Source organism: Bison bison, unplaced genomic scaffold, assembly GCF_000754665.1.
Source record: "Bison bison bison isolate TAMUID 2011002044 unplaced genomic scaffold, Bison_UMD1.0 scf7180017864466, whole genome shotgun sequence".
NCBI classification, from domain to species: domain Eukaryota; kingdom Metazoa; phylum Chordata; class Mammalia; order Artiodactyla; family Bovidae; genus Bison; species Bison bison.
Genome location: NW_011495027.1, coordinates 6,329,303 through 6,356,600, shown reverse-complemented (window position 1 = coordinate 6,356,600; position 27,298 = coordinate 6,329,303).

Below are 27,298 nucleotides of genomic sequence, written 5' to 3'. Positions count from 1 at the left end.
ACCATAGCCTTGACTAGACGAACCTTTGTTGGCAAAGTAATGTCTCTGCTTTTCAATATGCTATCTAGGTTGGTCATAACTTTCCTTCCAAGGAGTAAGCGTCTTTTAATTTCATGGCTGCAGTCACCATCTGCAGTGATTTTGGAGCCCAGAAAAATAAAGTCTGACACTGTTTCCACTGTTTCCCCATCTATTTGCCATGAAGTGATGGGACCAGATGCCATGATCTTCATTTTCTGAATGTTGAGCTTTAAGCCAACTTTTTCACTCTCCACTTTCACTTTCATCAAGAGGCTTTTGAGTTCCTCTTCACTTTCTGCTATAAGGGTGGTGTCATCTGCATATCTGAGGTTATTGATATTTCTCCCGGCAATCTTGATTCCAGCTTGTGTTTCTTCCAGTCCAGCGTTTCTCATGATGTACTCTGCATATAAGTTAAATAAACAGGGTGACAGTATACAGTCTTGACCTACTCCTTTTCCTATTTGGAACCGGTTTGTTGTTCCATGTCCAGTTCTAACTGTTGCTTCCTGACCTGCATACAAATTTCTCAAGAGGCAGGTCAGGTGGTCTGGTATTCCCATCTCTTTCAGAATTTTCCACAGTTTATTGTGATCCACACAGTCAAAGGGTTTGGCATAGTCAATAAAGCAGAAATAGATGTTTTTCTGGAACTTTCTTGCTTTTTCCATGATCCAGAGGATGTTGGCCATTTGATCTCTGGTTCCTCTGCTTTTTCTAAAACCAGTTTGAACATCATGAAGTTCACAGTTCACATAGTGCTGAAGCATGGTTTGGAGAATTTTGAGCATTACTTTACTAGCGTGTGAGATAAGTGCAACTGTGTGGTAGTATGAGCATTCTTTGGCATTGCCTTTCTTTGGGATTGGAATGAAAACTGACCTTTTCCAGTCCTGTGGCCACTGCTGAGTTTTCCAAATTTGCTGGCATATTGAGTGCAGCACTTTCACAGCATCATCTTTCAGGATTTGGAATAGCTCAACTGGAATTCCATCACCTCCACTAGCTTTGTTCATAGTGATGCTTTCTAAGGCCCACTTGACTTCACATTCCAGGATGTCTGGCTCTAGGTCAGTGATCACACCATCGTGATTATCCGGGTTGTGAAGATGTTTTTTGTACAGTTCTTCTGTGTATTTTTGCTAAGATCATGGAACAGTATAAATTAAACTTGCTGCAAACTTTGGAGAAATCAAGTTAAGGTTACAGTACTATGTTGGGAGCACTAGATAATCTCTTTTTGGGCTTGGCTAGTGTTTGCTCACTTCCTGACTTTATATTTAATCTGAAAAATTTTTGAGAACAAAGTTCTTAGCAGCTCCTTCTATGGGACTCTTCTCTGTGAAGTCTAGGGAAGTCAAAAAGAATACCACTTCTGTGGTTCTGGATACTTAAGATACCTGGTTGAGATTTTGATTTAGTCAAAATGTCAGTCTGTTTTGAGGTTCCATTTTTGTTTAGGATTTTAATCAGCTTCATGCAAAAACATATGTGCCATCATGAACTTGGTTCCGAGATGTCCTACAGCATGTGGTAAGGAGTATACTTTTTTGTGTTTTCCTGTTGGTCTTCAGTTTCTTGTTTGCAAACAGAGGGATTTACACCACGTAAGTAGTTCTTAACCTTTTAAGGCCAGAAGCTGGATAGTCTTCTCAGAAAAATGTGCGTAACTGCCATTTCAAGGGGTTGATATGCCACCTACAAGTTTCCTGGGAGCCCAAGAACCCCTGGTTGGAGAATCCCTGTATTAAATGATCCCTTGGTTTTTCACTTAAATATTCCATTATTTCACATTTTTCTGTGATAATTTGAGTGATTGTCATATTGCTAGTAAAAACAGGGCATGAACTACTTAAGTAGATTTAACTTTTGTAGCTACAAATGACAAAATGTCATCTGATAGTTCTCCCCCGCCCCCCTTTTTTAAAGTCTTTCTGAACCCTGTCTGTTCTTTAGAATCACTTGGGGAGTTTTTAAAAATTTCAGTGCCTGGCCACTCCCTAAACCACTTAATCAGAATCTCTGGGAGTGAATTCCGGATATCAGTTTATTAAAGTTCCTCAGGTGGTTTCTTTGTGCAGCTAGGGTGAAAGTCAGTGCTGTGGTAGGACTAAAACATCTTCAGAAGTTTCCAATAACGGGAATATCAACCACCAGCTGAAAATGAAGGGACGTTCCATTCTTTATCTGCTTTCAAGGGTTTAGTATTGAACACTGTATTTCTAGCTCAGAATAAAGGTTTGAAAACTCTTATGTGTAATCATGCCTCCCAATGTGTTGTCCTCTTTGGTATGCTGGCCAAGTGTTACTAATACTGAATGGCCTTCCTTGTACTGTTTATAGATGTGGGAAGAGCTCTATTAGTACATTCTCTGTTCTGCCACAAGCACACATTAGAAAAAAAGCTGTTTTCAACATAAGAACAATTACCATTGTGATATTCCAAACTGTGTGCAAATTGTTTTATTATAAACTCACTGTTGGTCCCTATTTAACTGGGAAATCATTTGCTCTAAATTTATCTAATTCTCTCTGCATGGCATTGACATTTGCTGGCACTGCCAGACTTGCTTCACTTATAAGAAAAAATTCCACGGAGAACAGGCAATGCTCTCATCTAACTGATTAATAATCTCTAGAGGATCTTTGAAGCCTTCTCACGTTAACTCTTCCTGCTCTCTTGCTAATTTTGGTTTTTCATTGAACTAAAAAACACAAACAATGGTTTTCAGGAAATGTAGCAGTAAAATCTTTCTTCATCAGACCAGTTCTCCAGAAAAAGAATGCTCACTGCCAAAGCTTGTAGATGAGAAATGAGATGTGTAATGAAATGTTTGTTTTCAAGAGTTTTACAAGTCAATTTGGGTTACTTCATCAGCCAAATTTTATTTATGTACTAGGCAACTATTACATGTTTTCAATTTGAAAAAAAATGTCCATCTTTGCTTTCCATAGCATCTGCACTATATTCAAACCACTCTCCAATTTAATGCAGACAAAGACTTTCCAAGTCACCTGGTCTGTTTAAGTAATAGGAGTCCATTTAGAATGAACAGAGACAACCTGCATTATAGTGATTTCTCCCTTTATGGGTTTTGTAATTTTCCTACAAAGTTTTGGTGTTTGAGGATGATATTTTGAACACTGGATTTAACTACCTGAAAACCTATGACACAGAATATTCAGCAGCCATTTGGTAGCCTGAAAGGACCTCTCTTAGTTGTGACTATATGCTTACTACTACTTTTCAGGATTAGGATATACTTCAGGAAGATATCTTGCTTTACATTCTTTTGTTATTTTCCTTATAAATGCTATTCAAATATAGAGCTAAGGGAAAAGTCAGATATGAATTCTGAGTCACTAAGGGGAACAATCTGAATGTAAATTTCATGGTACCATTGAAAACTGCAGATCTTGATTGTGACTCTTGCTAACACAAATATTGCCCCTGAGAAATGGGCACCCATTAATAATTACTATTCTAAGCACACAGAAGCACCTGAGAAATCTTTGCTTTAGCCATGGTATGTTTAACTACAAAGGGTGATGGCATATATATGTATGTGTAATTATTTCCTACATATGATGCATTTAAAAACTGGCTAAAATTTATGTTGTCTAGTCTTGATAGGAACTGAGAATAATTAAACAATTAAAACAAAAGGCAAACTAGTTTAATACTAGTGATTTGCCAAATGGCTCACTTTTGAATAGGTATCATTCACCAGAAAACAAAACGCTATTATTTGGGCTTTGGTTCCATCACAGTGCCTAGTAGGCTCTTAATATTAGAAATGGACAGAATAAAATGAATGAATGAAAGTATCTGGAATGTTTATTTGAACATGTGAACCAAATTTTTAATAGATGATCATATGTGCTTTCTTTAAAAATCTGTAAAATTTATATCAAACCTCATACTTTATTAAAAGTTTTCATGATTAAATTATTGCCCTATCTACTCATGCTGCTTTTAATATTGCCTTTTCATGTAGCTATGGCAACCTCTTTGGTATCTATACCTCAGGTCCTTATCTCTCTTTCCACAATGGTCACTTCCCTCTGCATCATTCATAATGAAAATCATCTGAAGGCTCAGGCAGTCTTGGGATGGGACTATATTTTTAATGTCCTTTCTGTTATAGGCTGAGTTGCATACCTCTGAAATCCATATGTTGAAATCCTAACCTCCGGTACCTCAGTATGTGGCTGTATTTGGAGTCAGGATCTTAAAAGATATGTGTGCTATATGGATATGCTAAGTAGCTTCAGTCATGTACGACTCTTTGTGATGCTATGGACTGTAGCCCACCAGGCTCCTCTGTCCGTGGGATTCTCCAGGCAAGAATATTGGAGTGGGGTGCCTGGCCCTCTTCCAGGGTATCTTCCTGACCCACGGGTCGAACCCTCGACTCTTACATCTTCTACATTGGCAGGCGGTTTCTTTACCACTAGCGCCACCTGGGAAGCCCATCTTTAAAGAGATAATTAGGTTCAAATGAGATCCATCCTAAAGGAAATCAGTTCTGAATATTCATTGGAAGGACTGAGGCTGAAGCTGAAACTCCAATATTTTGGCCACCTAATGTGAAGAACTGACTCATTGGAAAAGACCCTGATGCTGGGAAAGATTGAAGGATATGGTGGAGAAGGGGACAACAGAGGATGAGATGGTTGGATGGCATCACTGACTCAATGGACATGAGTTTGAGTAAGCTCCGGGAGTTGCTGATGGACACGGAAGCCTGGCGTACTGCAGTCCATGGGGTCGAAAAGAGCTGGACAAGACTGAGGGACTGAACTGGACTGAGATCATTAGGGATGGACCCAGATCCAATACAACTAGTATCCTTAAAGGAAGAGGAAATTCAGACACAGACACACACTGATGGAAGACCATGTGAAAACACAGGTCAAAAAATGGACACCTACAAGCTAAGGCGAGAGGTCTCAGAAGAAACCAACCCTTGATCTCGTTGCAGCCTCTGGAATTGTGAGAAAATAATTTTATGCTATTTAAGTTATCCAGCTTGTGGTATTTTGTTATGGCAACCTTAGCAAGCTAATACAACTCCCTTAATTTTCTAAATTGTTACTCTTCCTTTCCAAATATCCTTAGCCCTGGAAAGTTTGAGATACATCCTAAGCTTCACATTATATGCAAATCTTCAAGTTTGTTTGCTTCCTCTGCACCTCTTAGACCACATAAATCTGACCATGTGATTTTTTCCATACTACCTCTTTCTCTGTTATTAACAGCTGTATATTTCCTAGTTTTTGCAACACATCAAATAGGAGATCTTTCAGAAAACTCCTATAAATCAAAATGGTATTTATCCTAGTTTTAGCTGTATCATCTGAAGAAGATTTTCCACCTGTGGCATGTACCCGTAGTATCATTTAAAATGCAACTTGGAGAGAAAACACCAATAAATCTAGATTGATTCACACTGTGAATATGCATAGATTTATACATTATTTTTTTTCTGCCTTATCAGCGTACCCATTCTGACACTCCATAGCAATGCAGAAATACTCAGATACTGAAACAGAAACGATTGAAACTTTGTATTTGGCATGAGATCGAGTGTCCACTAAGATTCAGTTTTAGGGTGTGAGAAATCAGGTTCAGCTTAGTGGAGTAGCAGCCACCCAAATGCTAGGAAGAGCTGAGGAAGCCCAGGGAAGCCTCTTTGTCTTCCAAATTGCTCCTCAACTCACAGTCAGGACTAGAAAGACTATTGCTGGAGAATCTATGTTTTATGTCAAGAAAATTTTCAATCATTAAAAACTTTAAAAAAGAAATTTTGCTTAGAGGAGCTGAGCAGTATTTGTCCTAGGATGGTAGGTGTGATGAAAGTGACTTTGTTTAAGATTATCTTTAGTTTGACGAATTTGAAAAACAAAGGAAACAATGTTTTTCTTTGGATAATGTTAGCAGCTACTTGAGATCATTCCCAAATTAAAGATGAAAAGCAGTAAGTCTCTGGGAATTTGGATGATAAACTTGGACCTAATGTGCCACTGGGTTTAAAGGGGAAAATATGATGATGGGCATGTCATGCTCTGTGCATTGAGTAAATTCTAAGGACTTCATGTGAGGGCAATGTGCACTCTGCACCATACAATCATACTTAATGAGAAATCATACTTTAATGTACAATTGTGAATGACATGATTACTCAGATAGTCTTGGAAGTCTGCAATTTATCATGTTTCTACAGAAAGAATATGCATGTACAGATATATTCCTTGTCATCCCATTCATCATAAATCTCTGTTAATAGGCACTTCTGATGTATTGATAATAAAAGGATGACTAGTGTTTCTAATACTGACACCAAGGCATGACAAAATTCTTAAATGTTTTTGAATCTTCACAGAGAATAAACTGTATTTCTCATGATCCAAATTTATTTTAATCATAGTATAATTCTCTGGAAAGTGGTAATTTGTATATGGTATGATACATGTGTTCAACACATCAAAAGGAAAATTAGAGACTTTGGACTCAAACCCCTGATTTATGTCACAGCTCTTCATTTGCTAGCCCTGTGATTTCAGAAGGGTTATGTAATATCACTTACTCTTGGTCTTTGTATCTGAAAAATGGCTAAACAATACCTACCTTACAGTGAGGTGAGGACTAAATGATATAAAAATACATTGGACCATGCTTTCTATTCACAGTTGTTTGAAAATGTTTAATTCCAGTCTCCCTGGTACAATACATTAATCAAAACACCCTATCGGCTGACCATGTCAGCTAAAGAATTTACCATTATGTTAACAAATTTAAGGGCTTGGAGAAAAGATGATAATGAGAATAGTAGGAGAGTGTTCCTGGTGGGTGGTGCTGCCTTTTACCTAGGCTTGTTTTCAGGGTGCTGGCTGCTGTGGCTTTAATTTGCAGGCTTATTTTCTTTAGGATAATGAATTTTTATTTAAATTTGGTGAATTTCCTTTGAGCTCCTTTTAAGTCATCTGAACACAGGAAACACTTTTTCATGCTTTTAGAGTTTTTCTGATTGACTTTGTTCTCCAAAAACGGCTGATTTTAATATTCTAAGTGATAGAAAGTGCCTTGACACGACTGAAGCAATTTAATTAGTAAATCCGGAAATTATAAAGGATTGGAAATCACACCCTCCATGCTTTTCATAAAACAGAATAGTGAAACTTCTGATAGGTGCATACCATTAGTTGAAAGAATTCTGTACCACCACATATGGAGAGAAATGAAGAAATTGAGAGAACTTTGCAAGAGCCCTACTAAGGGAATCACATGAATACACAATTATGTGATCAGTATATTTCATGGATCAAAACTTCTGAGGCCATTATAATTTATATAAAATAGGTGTTGAGTATTTAATGATGAAAAGTAATTAAAACCACACATGGACATTCAACATTTTAACAGGAAAATAGGACTAGAATAATTGTTTGGGGGCAGGAGGAGAAGGGGATGACAGAGGATGGGATGGCTGGATGGCATCACTGACTTGATGGATGTGAGTCTGGGTAAACTCTAGGAGTTGGTGATGGACAGGGAGGCCTGGTGTGCTGTGATTCAGGGGGTCACAAAGAGTCGGACACGACTGAGTGACTGAACTGAACTGAGTCTAATTTTTTAATTAGTTGACCTCAGAGTATCTTAATACTGGGGTAAGTAATGTACAAAGGACCATTAAATGTTGTAGCTAATAGGATTTTTAATGTCAGACTGTCCATCTCATAATAGTGTGTGAATTATTTCTAGTCAGTTTACTATGAGTACTCTGCTCTAGTATGTCATCACTAAACAGGGAACATTGCTATAACTGCTAGGCATAAACATAACAACATGTTTGACTGTAAAACTATCTACAGTATATAAATACTGATGCTGTACTCAAAAGCACCATCATTTTTTATTGCTTTGGTAATAGAGTGTTCCAGAGAGACATGTATATGGATGATTAGTGATTGGTGGATTTTGTGCTGGTACCTTCAAATGTTTAAGAGCAATCTTGATCACTAGCAGTTGGAGGAATCGAAGAGCAGCTGATTCCTCTTTATAAAGCAAATTATAGGGTCAACCTCTGCTAATGTTTTATCCTAAATCATAGAAATAAGAATATCAAGTACATTTCAAACATAGTAGATAAAATCAGGGTAGTATTATAGGAATTATAATGTAATTTATACTCATAATAGTTTACAAAAAATTTTGTTATTGGATAATCTACATATTTTTTCAGTGTTATTTTCAATGGTACTTCAAGTTAGTAATGAGCTATAGTTGTTAACAACATTTTTGAAAATGTAACTGAGGTTGATTTCTAGGTAAGCTGAAGAGAAATCTGGCAATCTGGCTTTGTTTTCACATATGAAACAACACTTGGAAGCTAAAAAGTTTAACCAGAGGAAATTAAGCATATGAATGGGGTTGACAATCAGAAGAAAATCATACTGGTGAGGATATGCTGTATTAGGTCGTGACTCAGTTCTCATCCGCTGTGGTATTTCCATAGTTTCAACTTTTGCACTAAATTGACTTTGTAAAATATGAGTATTTGGGAATGGAGAATCTTTCAGAGAAAGTCTGAAATGGGTGGATCAGTTCTAAGAGTTGAGTAAGGAGTATGAGTCACAATCCAACTCACTAGGATGTGGTGAGGTCAAGTAGACTTTTACGATATGCCTGCAGATAATCTTTTATGTTTCTGTTGTATGCTGATGAGGGCTGGTACATGATTTGCTCATTCGAAGGGTCATTTTTAGTGTCATCTGAGCATAAAATTCCTTTTAGCCATCATTTATGTTCAGAGGTGCCACATTCTCTACCCAGTCTCATAATATATGAAAATTATGACCCAATTACATTATTACTAATATTGGAAGAAGGCAACTTTTGTCCTGTTACCAATGTTTCAAGCTTTGATATCTTTCTGGTAATTGCTAAAAATCTCAGTTGTTGTCAAGATGTATAGGCCAACTACTTTGACTGTTCTTTGTAGGTAGTGAAGTTTTCCAAAATTGGCAAAATAAAATGTGTCATTTTCCCAAATTTCAAAAAGAATATTGATTTTTTGGGGCAGAGTAGCAAATAATGCAGAAATCTTTTAAGCATATTGAATATAAGGCCACTATAGAACCTACCTCTAAATCACTGTATAAATTTTGGGAAACTCACATTGAGAATAAAGGGTTACAATCTGTGCGTGCCATTATTAGAATCTTTGCTGTGAAATTAAATTCACTTTAACATATAGCTATAATTCCATTAATAAAGATTTGGGATGGCACATATGGTTTGCCTAGAGCTGGTTGTTTCATTTCTTTCTTTTTTATTTTTTTAAAGTTTGCAATGAGCCCTAAAGCCCTAATTTGCTTCAGCTGCTGTAAATTGGTTTTCAGTAATTTTCACATCTTCTTCAACTTGCATTGACATCTGTAAATATAAGGGAACATATTAAATCCTTAGTCATATTTGTGGAGCTCATGATCTGCTAGGAAGTTTGTGTCAAAGATATTTCTGGCATTATGCAACAGAAAACAAGATCCAAGTGGGAATAAACATTGTCCATTTAGGAAGAGATCAGTTTCAGAGAAATAGACTCTATTTTATGCACTACAGTGCAATTATGAGACATACGATGTTCCATGAAATGTCTTTATGTTGTTTTCTAGAGGCCTGAGGGCACTAAAATGACATGTAGGAAAAGAGAAGAGCATAGCCTCTTTGTGAGAACTCAGGGGCAGAGCTAACTGTCAGCAAAGCTATGAAGTAAGATAGTATTTATTCTTGGCACCCTCTGACTTCTTTTTTTAGTGCCCCATTTCTCTTTCTAAGTGTTCTCTTTTCTGCTTTCAGCTCCAATCAGTTGAGGGCCACTAAGATTAGCTGAAAATGGTTTACATTGCCTTTTTGAAGGGGCATGTGCAATATGGTTAAAGAGTTTTGATGACCAAAAGTCTTCAAATAGAAAAAGGATGAATTTCTAATGGTGGAATTTCAAACTTTATGCTGAACACATAGGCAGAGAGGGAGAGAACTGTCAGATGAAATTACACTCCAATGGGCCGTACCCACGAGGAACCCGGCACACATGCTCTAGAATAGGCACAGCTAACTGAGGGAATCTGGAGAAGGAAATGGCAACCCACTCCAGTGTTCTTGCCTGGAGAATCCCAGGGATGGGGGAGCCTGGTGGGCTGCCGTCTCTGGGGTCGCACAGAGTCGGACACTACTGAAGCGACTTAGCAGCAGCAGCAGCAGCAACTGAGGGAATCAAAGAGTTTGCTTTTTCTGTGCTGATTGTGGTGAATCTCAGGTGGGGTGACTAGGTACTTTATCACACAATTTCTGAAAGCCTGGCCATCTTAGTCCACCTGGATTTAACTCTAAGGGCCATTTAAGACCCAGAGACCCCATGGAGGTTGGTTAGCCCTGCATCACAGGCTGACTTCTCTCTCTACCCACATGTGCTTTTGACCAGTCCCTTCACTGTCTGCCACTCCTTAATAAACATCTTGCACACTAAACTCTGTTAGGTTCCTCTAACTCCTTAGGTTCCTCTTGACTGTGACTGTCTGTTTCTCAGACTTTCCTTGTTTTTGATGACCTTGACAGTTTTGAGGAGTGCTGGTCAGGTATTTTGTAGATTGTCCCCTAACTGGGATTTGTCTGATGGTGTTCTCATGATTAGACTGAAGTTATGGGTTTTTAGGAAGAAGACCACAGAGGTAAAGTGCCATTCTCAACACATCATTTTTCAGAGCGTTGTCTCAAAAGGGAGTACTACCAGGACAACTCATCATTCTTTATATTGACCTTGATTACCTGACCTGGCAGAAGTAGTGCTTGTCAGATTTCTCCCTGGTCAAGTTCTCTTTGGTCCACTTCCCATTCTTACTCTTTAGAAGGCAGAAGTGAGGAGATATGCTTCATCTTCTTGCAGAGAAAATATCTACATAGATTAGAAATCTTCTTCACGGAGATTTGTATTTTCTCCCCCATTTATTTATTGATTCAATCATTTATTTATATTGCTATAGACTCATGGATATCTGTTCTATATTGGACTATAATCCACTGCTACTTTATTTTTCTGCTTAAATTTGTTTTCATCTTTGACTTTTGATTTATTTTTTATTTATTTTTAAAATTTATTTTAATTGGAGGATAATTACTTTACAATATTGTGGTGGTTTTTGCCATACATTCACATGAATCAGCCATGGGTGTACATGTGTTCCCCATCCTGACCCTCCCTCCCACCTCCCTCCCTATTCCATCCCTCAAGGTCATCCCAGTTCACCAGCCCTGAGCACCCTGTCTCATGCATCAAACTTGGACTGGCAATCTATTTCACATATGGTAATATATATGTTTCATTGCTATTATCTCAAATCATCCCACCCTTGCTTCCTCCCACAGAGTCCAAAAGTCTGTTCTTTACATCTGTGTCTCTTTTGCTGCCTCACATATAGGGTCATTGTTACCATCTTTCTAAATTCCATATATATGCATTAATATACTGTATTGGTGTTTTTCTTTCTGACTTACTTTGCTCTGTATAATAGGCCCCAGTTTCATCCACCTCATTACAACTGATTCAAATGCATTCTTTTAAATAGCTGAGTAATATTTCATTGTATATATGTACCACAGCTTTCTTATCCATTTTTTTGCCAATGGACATCTAGGTTGCTTCCATGTCCCGGCTATTGCAAACAGTGCTGTGATAAACTTTGGCGTACATACGTCTCTTTCAATTCTGGTTTCTTCGGTGTGTATGCCCAGCAGTGGGATTGCTGGGTTGTATGGCAGTTCTATTTCCAGTTTTTAACTCCACACTGTTCTCCATAGTGGCTGTACTAGTCTGCATTCCCACCAACACTGTAAGAGGGTTCCTTTTTCTTCACACCCTCTCCAGCATTTATTGTTTGTAGACTTTTTGATAGCAGCCATTCTGACCGCATGAAATGGTACCTTATTGTGGTTTTGATTTGTATGTCTCTGATAATGAGTCCTGTTGAGCATCTTCTCATGTGTTTGTTAGCCATCTGTATGTCTTCTTTAGAGAAATGTCTGTTTAGTTCTTTGGCCCATTTTTTGATTGGATCCTTTATTTTTCTGGAATTGAGCTGCAGGAATTGCTTGTATATTTTTGAGATTAATTCTTTGTCAGTTGCTTCATTTGCTATTATTTTCTCCCATTCTGAAGGCTGTCTTTTCACTTTACTTATAGTTTCCTCCATTGTGAAAAAGCTTTTAAGTTTAATTAGGTCCCATTTTTTAATTTTTGCTTTTATTTCCATTACTCTGGGAGGTGGGTCATAGAGGAGCCTGCTATGATTTACGTCAGAGAGTGTTTTGCCTATGCTTTCCTCTAGGAGTTTTATAGTTTCTGGTCTTACATTTGCATGTCATCCTTGCGCAGGGTCTTACATTTAGATCTTTAATCCATTTTGAGTTTATTTTTGTGTATGGTGTTAGAAAGTGTTCTAGTTTCATTCTTTTACAAGTGGCTGACCAATTTTCCCAGAACCACTTGTTAAAGAGATTGTCTTTTCTCCATTGTATATTCTTGCCTCCTTTGTCAAAGATAAGGTGTTCATAGGTGCATGGATTTATCTCTAGGCTTTCTATTTTGTTCCATTGATCTATATTTCTGTCTTTGTGCCAGTACCATACTGTCTTGATGACTGTGGCCTGAAGTCAAGCAGGTTGATTCCTCCAGTTCCATTCTTCTTTCTCAAGATTGCTTTGGCTATTCGAGTTTTTTTTTGTATTCCCATACCAATTGTGAAATTATTTGTTTAGTTCTCTGAAAAATACCATTGGTAGCTTGGTAGGGATTGCATTGAATCCATAGATGCTTTAGGTAGTATACTCATTTTCACTATATTGATTCTTCTGATCCATGAACATGGTGGATTTCTCCATCTATTTGTGTCATCTTTGATTTCTTTCATCAGTGTTTTATAGTTTTCCGTATATAGGTCTTTTGTTTCTTTGGGTAGATTTATTCCTAAGTATTATATTCTTTTCATTGCAATGGTGAATGGAATTGTTTCTTTAATTTCTCTTTCTGTTTTCTCATTTTTAGTGTATAGGAATGCAAGGGATTTCTGTGTGTTAATTTCATATCCTGCAACTTTACTATATTCATTGATTAGATCTAGTAATTTTCTGGTGGGGTCTTTAGGGTTTTCTATGTAGAGGATCATGTCCTCTGCAAAGAGTGAGAGTTTTACTTCTTCTTTTCCAACCTGAATTCCTTTTATTTCTTTTTCTTTTCTGATTGCTGTGGCTAAAACTTCCAAAACTATGTTGAATAGTAGTGGTGAGAGTGGACATCCTTGTCTTGTTCCTGACTTTAGGGGAAATGCTTTCAATTTTTCACCATTGAGGATAATGTTTGCTGTGGGTTTATCATATGTGGCTTTTATTATGTTGAGGTATGTTCCTTCTATGCCTGCTTTCTGGAGGGTTTTTTTTTAAATAATAAATGGATGTTGAATTTTGTCAAAAGCTTTCTCTGCATCTATTGAGATAATCATATGGTTTTTATCTTTCAATTTGTTAATGTGGTGTATCACATTGATTGATTTGCAAATATTGAAGAATCCTTGCATTCCTGGGATAAAGCCCACTTGGTCATGATGTATGATCTTTTTAATATGTTGTTGGATTTTGTTTGATAGAATTCTGTTAAGGATATTTGCATCTATGTTCATCAGTGATATTGGCCTGTAGTTTTCTTTGTTTGTGACATCTTTGTCTGGTTTTGGTATTAGGGTGATGGTGGCCTCATAGAGTCAGTTTGGAAGTTCACCTTCCTCTGCAATTTTCTGGAAGAGTTTGAGTAGGATAGGTGTTAGCTGTTCTCTAAAATTTTGGTAGAATTCACATCTCGTCCTGGGCTTTTGTTTGTTGGAAGATTTCTGCTTACAGTTTTGATTTCTGTGCTTATGAAGGTCTGTTAAGATTTTCTATTTTTTCCTGGTTCAGTTTTGGAAAGTTATACTTTTCTAAGAATTTTTCCATTTCTTCCAAGTTATCCATTTTATTGGCATATAATTGCTGATAGTAGTCTCTTATGATCCTTTGTATTTCTGTGTTGTCTGTTGTGATTTCTCCATTTTCATTTCTAATTTTGTTGATTTGATTCATCTTCCTTTGTTTCTTGATGAGTCTGGCTAATGGTTTGTCTATTTTATATATCTTCTCAAAGAACCAGCTTTTAGCTTTGTTGATTTTGGCTATGGTCTACTTTGTTTCTTTTGCATTTATTCTGCCCTAATTTTTATGATTTCTTTCCTTCTACTAACTTTGGGGTGCTTCATTTCTTCTTCTTCTAGTTGCTTTAGGTGTAGAGTTAGCTTATTTATTTGATTTCTCTCCTGTTTCTTGAGGTAGGCTTGTATTGCTATGAACCTTCCCCTTAACACTGCTTTTACTGAATCCCATAGGTTTTGGGTTGTTGTGTTTTCATTTTCATTTGTTTCTATGCATATTTTGATTTGTTTTTTGATTTCTTCTGTGATATGTTGGTTATTCAGAAGGATATTGTTTAGCCTCCATATGTTTATATTTTCAATAGCTTTTCATGTTCAGTTCAGTTCAGTTCAGTGGCTCAGTCATGTCTGACTCTTTGTGACCCCATGAATCACAGCATGCCAGGCCTCCCTGTCCATCACCAACATCCGGAGTTCACCCAAACTCATGTGCATCGAGTTGGTGATGCCATCCAGCCATCTCATCTTCTGTCGTCCCCTTCTCCTCATGCCTTCTATCTTTCCAGCATCAGGGTCTTTTCCAATGAGTCAACTCTTTGCATGAGGTGGCCAAAGTATTGGAGTTTCAACCTCAGCATCAGTCCTTCCAATGAACACCCAGGACTGGTCTCCTTTAGGATGGACTGGTTGGATCTCCTTGCAGTCCAAGGGATTCTCAAGAGTCCTATCTAACACCACAGTTCAAAAGCATCAATTCTTCTGCACTCAGCTTTCTTCACAGTCCAACTCTCACATCCATACATGACCACTGGAAAAACCGAAGCCTTGACTACATGGACCTTTGTTGGCAAAGTAATATCTCTGCTTTTTAATATGCTATCTAGGTTGATCATAACCTTTCTTCCAAGGAGTAAGCATCTTTTAACATCATGGCTGCAATCACCATCTGCAGTGATTTTAGAGCCCCAAAAATAAAGTCTGACACTGTTTCCACTGTTTTCCCACCTATTTCCCATGAAGTGATGGGACCAGATGCCATGATCTTAGTTTTCTGAATGTTGAGCTGTAAGTCAGCTTTTTCACTCTCCTCTTTCACTTTCATCAAGAGGCTCTTCAGTTCCTCTTTGCTTTCTGCCATAAGGGTATCTGCATCTGCATATCTGAGGTGATTGATATTTCTCCTGGTAATCTTGATTCCAGCTTGTGCTTCTTCCAGCCCAGCGTTTCTCATGATGTACTCTGCATATAAGTTACATAAGCAGGGTGACAATATAAAGCCTTGATGGACTCCTTTTCCTATTTGGGACCAGTCTGTAGTTCCATGTCCAGTTCTAACTGTTGCTTCCTGACCTGCATATAGGTTTCTCAAGAGACAGGTCAGGTGGTCTGGTATTCCCGTCTCTTTCAGAATTGTCCACAGTTTATTGTGATCCACACAGTCAAAGGCTTTGGCATAGTCAATAAAGCAGAAATAGATGTTTTCCTGGAACTCTCTTGCTTTTTTGATGTAGTTGACATCTAATTTTACCGCATTGTGATCAGAAAAGATGCTTGAGATGATTTCAATTTTTTTGAGTTTATCAAGGCTAGATTTGTGGCCCAGGATATGACCTATCTTGGAAAAGATTCTGTGAGCACTTGAGAAAAAGGTGAAATTCATTGTTTTAGGGTGAAATGTCCTATAGATATCAATTAGGTCTAACTGGTCCATTGTATCATTTAAAGTTTATGTTTCCTTGCTAATTTTCTGTTTAGTTGATCTATCCATAGGTGTGAGTGGGGTATTAAAGTCTCCCACTATTATTGTGTTACTGTTAATTTCCCCTTTCATACTTGTTAGAATTTGCCTTACATATTGTGGTGCTTCTATGTTGGGTGCATATATATTTATAATTGTTATATCTTCTTCTTGGATTAATCCTTTGATCATTATGTAGTGTCCTTCTTTACCTCTTTTCACAGCCTTTATTTCAAAGTCTATTGTATGTGATATGAGTATTGCTACTCTTGCTTTCTTTTGGTCCCCATTTGCATGAAATATCTTTTTCTGGCCTTTCACTTTCAGTCTGTATGTGTCCCTAGGTTTGAGGTGGGTCTCTTGTAGACAGCATATATAGGGGTCTTGTTTTTGTATCCATTCAGCCAGTCTTTGTCTTTTGGTTGGGGCCCATTCAACACATTTACCTTTAAGGTAATTATTGATAAGTATGATCCCATTGGCATTTACTTTGTTGTTTGGGGTTTGAGTTTATAAACCTTTTCTGTGTTTCCTGTCTAGAGAAGATCCTTTAGCACTTGTTGAAGAGCTGGTTTGTTGGTGCTGAATTCTCTCAGCTTTTGCTTGTCTGTAAAGCTTTCAATTTCTCTTTCATGTTTGAATATGATCCTTGCTGGGCACAGTAATCTGGGTTGTAAGTTTTTCTCTTTCATCACTTTAAGTATGTTCTGCCATTCCCTTCTGGCTTGAAGAGTTTCTATTGAAAGATCAGCTGTTATCCTTATGGGGATCCCCTTGTGAATTATTTGTTGTTTTTCTCTTGCTGCTTTTAATATTTGTTCTTTGTGTTTGATCTTCATTAATTTGATTAATATGTGTCTTGGGGTGTTTCGCCTTGAGTTAATCCTGTTTGGGACTCTCTGGGTTTCTTGGACTTGGGTGGCTATTTCCTTCCCCATTTTAGGGAAGTTTTCAACTATTATCTCCTCAAGTATTTTCTCATGGCCTTTCTTTTTGTCTTCTTCTTCTGGGACTCCTATGATTCAAATGTTGGGGCATTTAACATTTTCCCAGAGGTCTCTGAGGTTGTCCTCATTTCTTTTAATTCTTTTTTCTTTTTTCTTCTCTGCTTCATTTATTTGCACCATTCTATCTTCCACCTCACTTATCCTATCTTCTGCCTCAGTTATTCTACTGTTTGTTCCCTCCAGAGTGCTTTTGATTTCAGTTATTACATTATTTATTATTGAGTGATTCGTTTTTATTTCTTCTAGATCCTTTTAAAACTTTTCTTGCATCTTCTCAATCCTTGTCTCCAGACTGTTTATCTGTAACTCCATTTTGTTTTCAAGATTTTGGATCATTTTTACTATCATCGTTCTGAATTATTTTTCAGGTAGACTCCCTATCTCCTCCTTTTTTTTTTTTTTTTGGTTTGGTGGACTTTTATCATGTTCTTTTACATGCTGAATATTTCTCTTCCTTTTCATCTTGTTTAGGTTTCTGTGTTTTAGGGTGGCCTTTCTGTATGCTGGAAGTTTGTGGTTCCTTTATTGTGGAGGTTTCTCCCTGTGGGTGGGGTTGGACGAGTGGTTTGTAAAGGTTTCCTGGTTAGGGAAGCTTGTGTTGGTGTTCTGGTGGGTGGAGCTGGATCTCTTCTCTCTGGAATGCAATGAAGTGTCCAGTAGTGAGTTTTGAAGTGTCTATGGGTTTGGTGTGACTTTTGGCCGCCTGTATTTTTGTGCTCAGGGTTATGTTCCTGTGTTGTTGGAGAATTAGCTTGGTATGTCTTGCTCTGAAACTTGTTGGCTCTTCGGTGGAGCTTGGTTTCAGTGTAGGTATGGAGGCTTTTGGATGAGCTCTTGTCAATTAATGTTCCCTGGTCAGTTTTCTGGTGTTCTCAAGTTTTGGATTTAAGCTTCCTGCCTCTGTCTTTCAGTCTTATTCTTACAGTAGCCTCAAGACTTCTCCATCCATATAGCACCAATGATAAAACATCTAGGTTAGTGGTGAAAAGATTCTCCACAGTGGGGGACACCCAGAGAGGTTCACAGAATTACATGGAGAAGAGAATAGGGAGGAGGGAGATAGTGGTGACCAGGAGGAGAAGAGGGGGAATCAAAAGGGGCGAGAGCAATCTAGCCAGTAATCAATTCCCTATTTACTCTCCACAGAGTTCCATAGAGAATAGAAGAGGGAGGAAGGAGATAGAGGTAACCAGGGGGAGAGGTGAGTGAAGTTGCTCAGCTGTGTTCAACTCTTTGCAACCACATGGACTGTCGGCCCCCAGGTTCCTCAGGCAACAGTCCATGGAGTTTTTCAGGCAAGAGTACTGGAGTGGGTTGCCATTTCCTTCTCCAGAGGATCTTCACAACCCAGGGATTGAACCAGGGTCTCCCGCATTGCAGGCAGATGCTTTACCATCTGAGCCACAGGGGGATAGGAGGGGGAGTCAAAAGCAGAGAGACCAATCTAGCCTGTGATCAGTTCCCTAAGTGTTCTCCACAGCCCAGAACTCCCAAAGAGATTCACAGAGTTAAATAGAGAAGAGAAGGGGAGGAGGAGATAGAGGTGACCTGGGGGAGAAAAGAGAGTCAGAAGAGGAGAGAGCAATCAAGCCAGTAATCACACTCCTAAGTAAAAATGGGTACTGAAGATTGGATTCTTAAAGGTACAGAATTGATAACAAATACCAAAAAGCAAAGATTAAAAATCTAGAGTAGAGGTTAAACTCTCAAAAATACAATATTAAAAAAAGAAAATTGCAAAAGTTATTAAAAATATATGTGAAATTTGCTTTAAAAATAGGGTCTTTTTTTAACAAGGTAATAGGTTTTAAAAATGAAAGTTAAAGGGATAATAAAGAACTTAAAAATAAAAAAAAATGATAATAGTAAAATATAACTAGGAATTTCTCTGGAGCTGTTGAGGACAGTGTGGAGTCAATTTAATTTCAGATAGTTCCTTGTTCCAGCTTATACTTCTCAATGGCTATAGGTCCCTTCCAATGTAGCCAATGCTAACTACAGGGTTTTAATCTGTTGCACCATTCACTTCCAAAGTGGTTCCCTCTTCTTTGTTTATTTTGGCTTCCTCTGTTTGCAAGTTTCTTTAGTATCTAACTTCCACCCTGACACAAGGGGGCAAAGGTAGTTATTTATTTAGGCTCACTTGTTCAATTTTGCTGCAGGAAGGGAGGAACACTGCAAGCAAATGTCACTGGTGTGTGTGGGGAGTGCTCGCAGTGTCTGGGCCACACGGGGTTTGCCCCCGCTCATGGCGTGTGTGCTTTCCTGATTTACACTGCTCAGGGTCCAGGTTGCTTTGCAGGGTAACTGTCTAAGGCAGACCCTGGGTTGCATGCACTTCCTAGGTCTAAGCTGCTCAGGTTCAGGTTCTCGGGTACTCCACAAAAGCAGACTTGGTTGGGCCTGGGTTTTGTGCCCTTCCCAGGTCCGAGCAACTCAGGTGACTAGGTGCTTGGCGAGCGCACACTCCCTAGGTGGGGCGGTGCGTCTTATCACTTCCCTCCTTCCAGCCACTTGGTTTCCTGGGTGCACAGTGGGAGCGCCATCTCAGATGTGCATGTGTCTCCTCTGGGGAGCTAATCTCTGGCTGCGACCCTCCTGGTGGATGTCAACCGTCCAGGATCCCAGGAAGACTTGGTTAGCAACCGGGAGCCTGCTCACAGTTTGGGAGAGGCTGCCATCTCTGGGGCTGAGTTTGCTCCTTGCCTTCTGGCTCTGGCTGTCGCCCACCTGCCTCCCTGACTCTGGCAGGGAATGGGCTGGTCCACTGCCGGCTAGCTCTCCTCTGGTATTCGCTCAGTCCTTTGTTCTATGAGCAGGGCTTGCAGTGCCTTAGGTTAGAGCTTTTCCCAGGAAAGTTCTCTCTCTCTCTCTCTTTCCTCTTTTTTATTTCTCTCTCTCTCTGGCTATCCCACAGTTTGGGTTACTATCTCACATTAGCCCCCTCAGATTACTCTCAGGGCATTCAGGCCTGGTCCTTACCCTAAGCAATGCAGCCCACCCCTCCGTGTTCAGCCCCCATTTGCTGGTGGCAGATGCAAGTGTCTGGGCCACTTCTCCACTGGGAGTTGCAGTTAGGCGCGTAATCTGTGGGTTTCATTTATTTATTTTTTCCTCCCGGTTATGTTGCCCTCTGAGATTCCAAAACTCCCCACAGACCTGCCAGTGAGAGGGTTTCCTGGTGTTTGGAAACTTCTCCTCTTTTACAACTCTCTCCCTGGGATAGGTCTTCATCCCTCTCTTTTGTCTCTCTTTTTATCTTTTATCTTTTGCCCTACCTCCTTTCGAAGACAAGGGGCTGCCTTTCTGGGTGCTTGGTGTCCTCTGCCAGTGTTCAGAAGATGTTTGTGGTATTTGCTCAGCGTTCAAATGACCTTTCAATGAATTTGTCAGGGAAAAAGTGGTTTCTCAGTCCTGTTTCTCTGCCATCTTACTAACTTACATATTTTAGATCTGACTTTTGATTTTGAAATACAGACATTTAAGTGAAAATGAGATTATTTATTATCTATGTGGTTTATGAACCTAAAAAAAAAAAGAGAGAGAGAGAGAAGGTAATGCTTGCTAGTACATTTTCATTTTATCTCTAGACAACTAGCATTTTTTTTCTTATAAAAATTTTTATTGGATTATAGTTGATTTACAGTGTTGTGTTAGAGCACTTTTAGATAAAGAAGATGGCTTCTTTTAATTAGTAATATTTCTTACTGAATTAGAAACTATTTTTTTCTCACCTATGACTCCAAGGTGTTGCCTATTTGATTTGATTGCATTTGAATGTAGCTCCTTATTGCCAAATTCAGACTTAAATTGAAGAAAGTAGGGAAAACCACTACACCATTCAGGTATGACCTAAATCAAATTCCTTATGATTATACAGTGGAAGTGAGAAATAGATTTAAGGGACTAGATCTGATAGATAGACTGCCTGATGAACTATGGACGGAAGTTCTTGACATTGTACAGGAGGCAGGGATCAAGACCATCCTCAAGAAAAAGAAATGCAAAAAGGCAAAATGGCTGTCTGAGGACGCCTTAAAAATAGCTGTGAAAAGAAGAGAAGTAAAAGCAAAGGACAAAAGGAAATAAATAAGCATCTGAATGCAGAGTTCCAAAGAATAGCAAGGAGAGATAAGAAAGCCTTCCTCAGCAATCAATGCAAAGAAATAGAGGAAAATAATAGAATGGGAAAGACTAGAAATCTCTTCAAGAAAATTAAAGATACCAAGGCAACATTTCATGTAAAGGTGGGCTCAATAAAGGACAGAAATGGTATGGACCTAACAGAAGCAGATGATATTAAGAAGTTGGCTAAAAGCTCAACATTCAGGAAACTAAGATCATGGCATCTGGTCCCATCACTTCATGGCAAATAGATGGGGAAACAGTGGAAACAGTGGCTGACTTTATTTTTCTGGGCTCCAAAATCACTGCAGATGGTGAATGCAGTCACGAACTTAAAAGACACTTACTCCTTGGAAGGAAAGTTACGACCAACCTAGATAGCATATTGAAAACCAGAGACATTACTTTGCCAACAAAAGTCTGTCTAGTCAAGGCTATGGTTTTTCCAGTGGTCATGTACGGATGTGAGAGTTGGACTAGAAAGAAAGCTGAGCACTAAAGAATTGATGCTTTTGAACTCTGGTGTTGGAGAAGACTCTTGAGAGTCCCTTGGACTGCAAGGAGATCTAACCAGTCCATCCTAACGGAGATCAGTCTGAGTGTTGATTGGAAGGACTGATGCTGAAGCTGAAACTCAAATACTTTGGCCACCTGATGTGAAGGGCTGACTCATTGGAAAAGACCCCGATGCTGGGAAAGATTGAAGGCAGGAGAAGGGGACGACAGAGGATGAGATTGAATGAGGTTGAATGGCATCACCGACTCAATGGACATGAGTTTGTGTGAACTCCAGGAGCTGGTGATGGACAGGGAGGCCTGGTGTGCTGCGGTTCATGGGGTTGCAAAAAGTTGAACACGACTGAGCAACTGAACTGAACTGTAGCTTTGTTGGTGTAAGGATATTTTTATTTTTGGAAAATTAAGTAGCTTCAGTTCAGTTCAGTTCAGTTGCTCAGTCACCTGGGGTGACTTAAATGTTAAGAGGGATGCTTGTGAATTGATTATGCTTAGCACAATTAACAGATTTATGGTGCTACTTTAGAAGGTGTATTATGAACACTTATTTCTAGTTACATCAGTACAACAATTCTAACACAGTCTATAGTTTTGAACTTTTTTATATTGTTAATGCAGAGAATGTGCATATTTATAAATGACCAAGGTGGACACATTGCCACTTTATCAATATCAATTTTTACTACAAATCTGCAAGATTTGTGGAGTACCTTTAAATGTTGGTTTTTGCTAAAATGTTTTGAACATGGCAGATGTATATTTCTGAGTATTTAAAGTTAAACGATATATTCACAGGCATTTGAAATCAAATATGAGTATCTGCTTCCACAAGGAGATAAAACAAAAATCAGTTTTGGCACTGTAGATAAATATGGTCTGCTGGAATTTTTTGGAAGTTATCCATAATTCTGAGTGGTTTTATAGATATTGAGTTACTCACAGGACTTCAATGTCCCAAACATAAAATATAATTATAATAATAACATTGATTTATTTTGAGTATCTAAGATGTACTAGGCACTGTTGAGGGACTGTGCATACAAAATTTCTGCAATAATCCTGTAAAATCAGCATGACTGTTATATCCATCTCATATCTGAAGATAATTGTCACTCAGAGACAGTAAGCCTTATATGTTTTCTTTGAACATACCAGACTTGTTCCAACTCAGGACCTCTGTCCTGTTCCTTTTGCTTTGAATAAATTGCCCCATCCTAGCCTTTGTGTGACTCACCTTTGTGTCACTGGACCTCAGCTGGGGCATTGTCTACTCCTGAGGTCTTCCCTAATACATGTTATCCCACTCCAAGCATCACTCTGCTCACTCTTTACAGACTTAACATTATCTGGTATTATTTTGTTCCTTTATTTGATTATTTTCTTCCCCCTACCTAGAGAATTTAACCTTTATGAAGTAGAGACTTGGCCTACAACCACTATAATCTGCAGCCCAGAGTAGCTGTATAAAACGTATTTGTTGACTGAATTAATGGATAAATCCTATAGAGCTAGTGAAGGGTAGAACTGAGATTTGAACTCAAGTTTGGCTTTCCACTCTGTCATTTTGTTTTCCAGCTGGGTCTAGTGGTTAATATCTGGATAAATATCAAATAGCCCATCTTGAGCCATGATATTTGACCAGAAACACATTTCAGTTGTGGCAAATAATTAATTCTACTAAAAATAAAAGAGCTCTTGCACCAAAGATTCTATAATATTATGCCTCTCTTTGCTAGTGAGGATGTAACTCTAGTTAGCAGTCAATTGTCATGATAATGCAAATATTTGTTACATTTTTATAAACTTACCATATAATTCACAGATGGTAAGCACTTCAAAAAGTGATTCTTTGTTAGATTAATTTGAGTAGTTATGGATATATAAAAGTAGGGGAAAACCCTACTTTATATATATATATATATATATATTTTAATCTTTCACAATCTAGAGTTTTCACAGATTTGGGTAATCCTCTTCAGCAGCTAGGTGGAATTAAATGAGGTTTCAGTAAATTTCTAAATTCTTCTTCTCACCAACAGATGTGTACAAATGTCTCTTTGGGGGAAATGTAAGCCATCATGATTTTAGGAAACTAGGCCACGGTTGAGACATTTAAAGGAAAACAAAGTGTCAAAGTAACAGCTGACAGTATAACTAAGATATCAATCATTGTCCAGGCTGTTTTATTGGCATAATTGGCAATGATTTATAGAATGATGGCAGGAGTCCAACTGGGCATGTGTATTCTTAATACAATTATAGCTCTCTGCCATGAAATCTTAGTTGAGAAGACATAATTAGGCTGAGGAAGAAGTTTTAGAGATATCTATTTAAATTCGCTAATAAATGACAGTAGAATATTTTCAATGAGTCTATTTTGTCTAATAGTGTAAAAATTTGTGAGATATTTTAATGAAATCGTGAAGCTAATTATACTCAACATTAATAAGTCAGAAAATATCTAAGTGCTTACATAATATCTAGTGTTTTGCATGTTTCTAGTGTGGTATTACTTTATTAACCAATATTGCTGTATAAAACGTTGTATACTTTTTATAGTTATGTCTGTTGAGTGCTGAAGTCATGGGAAGGGGCTTAGGGACAGCAAGTGTGCAATTGGTTAACTGATAGATTTGGTTCATTGAAAAGGAGTAATGTGAGGTTTATCTACTGTGCTTCATCTTATAACTTACTTATTAAATTTATTCAGGAAAGATGGCTTTAGTGATTTTTCTGGAAACTAACTAGTGAGTTGTGAGAGATAATTAACAGAACTTCCTGTTTCTTCTCTTGGAACAGATGGATATTTTTGAAATGCAGCAGAACACTGAGCTCAGTCTGAGGGTATGCATAGTTGAGTTGCTTCTATTTGTATAATGAGGTGCTACTTGCTTGTATTCCAGAGGTCTACAACCTTTCATCTGTGGAGTCATACAACTGGTTTCCATGGAACTAAGCAGCTAAATACAATAGCCAACAGTAGTTTCAGAACTAGACTTTTAAGGATACTGCCCCCAATTTTTTTTGTTTCTATCTGATAAGGCACATCTTGTCTACCTTATTATCTCAGCTATATCAGTGCCAGCATTTAAAAATGGGCTCGCTTTCTGGGTAGAGCTTATTGAAAGGACAGATATGGAGCAAAGGTTCATTGGTGAAGTGCTGAGGAGCTAGAATATAGAATTAGTAAAATAGTTAGAAGACAGGGAGTGGAGATATAGTGGAGAGACCATGAATAAAAATGTTCTTATTGATTGAATATTCAGATAAGAACTGCTCCCTGTGACAAGTCAAGGTTTTGGCAAATGTAGGTGACTATGGCAGAAAGCAGAGGCCTTTAACGACTGTTAAGTCCTACATGTTTCTGACATATTTTTTATACCCAAATGGCCAATGTAGGTGTAATTTTATTAACAACTCTTGAAAGTATGTTGCATGTTTATATATTTGCTCTTCACAAGAGGAGAATTTTACTATGAAACTAATTGAGCTTGGCCCTTTACTTGTAAAGACAAGTTCTTCCAAGGAGGAAATCTAGGAATCTGTATGTATAATTTTATATTCTGTTTTCTTAAAAAGTCCTCCTCCCTCCCTCAAATGAGTGAACTCTGTTCACACAACCGAATCTGCTCATGTCTGCGAGAAGGAGGTAGAAAGTGCTTTTTGGTTTTTAGAAGACAAGTGATATTTATTTTATTTTTTAACTTTGTATTTTTGTTTTTTAATTGGAGGAAAATTGCTTTACAATATTGTGTTGGTTCTGCCATAGAAAAATGTGAATCAGTCATAATTGTGTATATACCCCAGCCCTTTGAGCCTGCTTCCCCCCTCACGTCCCATTCCTCTAGGTCATCACAGAGCACCAGACTGGGTTCTCTGTGTTATATAGCAGCTTCAAACTAGTTATCTATTTTACACATGTATTTTTTTTAATACTACATGTGTAAAATTTCAGTCCAAGGGGTCGCTAGTCGGATACGACTGAGTGACTTCACTTTCATGCACTGGGTAAGGAAATGGCAACCCACTCCAGTGTTCTTGCCTGGAGAATCCCAGGGATGGGGGAGCCTGGTGGGCTGCCGTCTCTGGGGTTGCACAGAGTCGGACACGACTGAAGCGACTTAGCAGCAGCAGCATATATATAAATGGCAGCCCGCTCCAGTGCTCTTGCCTGAAGAATCCATGGAGGGAGGAGCCTGGTAGGCTACAGTCCACGGGGTCGCAAAGAGTCGGACACGACTGAGCGACTTCACTTCACTTCACTTCATATATATATCAATGCTACTTTCTCAGTTTGCCCTGCCCTCTCCTCCTCTCACTGGGTCCACACATCCATTCTCTATATCTGCATCTCCATTCTTTCCCTGCAAATAGGTTCATCAGTACTACTTTCTAGATTCCATATATATGCATTAATATATGATATTTATTTTTCTCTGACAAATTATATTTTAATAGAAGGACTATGGGTTGACGTAAACCACTGCCTTTCATGTAACTTGATTACAAATGAGAAGCCCAGAGAAGTGGATGGGGAAATGTAGAAAGAACCATGGAGTTACCATGAGATTTTGTGCCCATTTGGCTTCACCATCATTGAATAAAAACAGAGAAAAATGTGTAACTTTAGACTGTAAGCTCCTTGAGGGCAAGTTGAATAAATGTTCAATTTGATTTTGGAGAGAATGCTGAGCAGGGATCAATATATAAAGTAAGCCATAGCAGCTCATTTAGATAACCCAGGTCCATAATTCACTAAAAGAGAAGCAAAGCTTAAATTGCTTCAAGCCAAGTGATGTATTTCCTGACATGTCAGTATAATAAGGAATAGGAATACACAATTGGGGCAAAACAAACATAGGGTCAGGACTTTTCCTTGCTTAAAAAGACTTGAGTAGTGTGTTTATCAGGGTCGGTGACCGAGAGCACCAGGCTGTGATGGTGCGGGAGTGGTTGAGAGGAGCTACCCCACCTCTGAGGTCAGGGGCAGCAGCCAAGAGATGCAACCCACGTTCATGGAGCAGCGGTTGTGCGGGTGCAGGAGGGCCAAGAGGAGCTACTCCACATTCAAGGTCAGGAGGGATGACCTCCTGCAAGGTAAAAAGCAGTGGCTGTGCTTTGCTGGAGCAGCTGTGAAGAGATACCCCATGTTCAAGGTAAGAGAAACCAAGTAAGACGGTAGGTGTTGCGAGAGGGCATCAGAGGGCAGATACACTGAAACCATAATATCAGAAAACTAGTCAATCTAATTACATGGATCACAGCCTTGTCTAACTCAATGAAACTAAGCTATGCTATGTGGGGCCACCCAAAACAGATGGGTCATGGTGGAGAGGTCTGACAGAATGTGGTCCACTGGAGAAGGGAATGGCAAACCACTTCAGTATTCTTGCCTTGAGAACACCATGAACAGTATGAAAAGGCAAAATGATAGGATACTGAAAGGGGAACTCCCCAGGTTAGTAAGTGCCCAATATGCTACTAGAAATCAGTGGAGAAATAACTCCAGAGAGAATGAAGGGATGGAGCCAAAGCAAAAACAATACGCAGTTGTGGATGTGACTGGTGATAGAAGTAAAGTCCAATGCTGTAAAGAGCAATATTGCATAGGAACCTGGAATGTTAAATCCATGAATCAAGGCAAATTGGAAGTGGT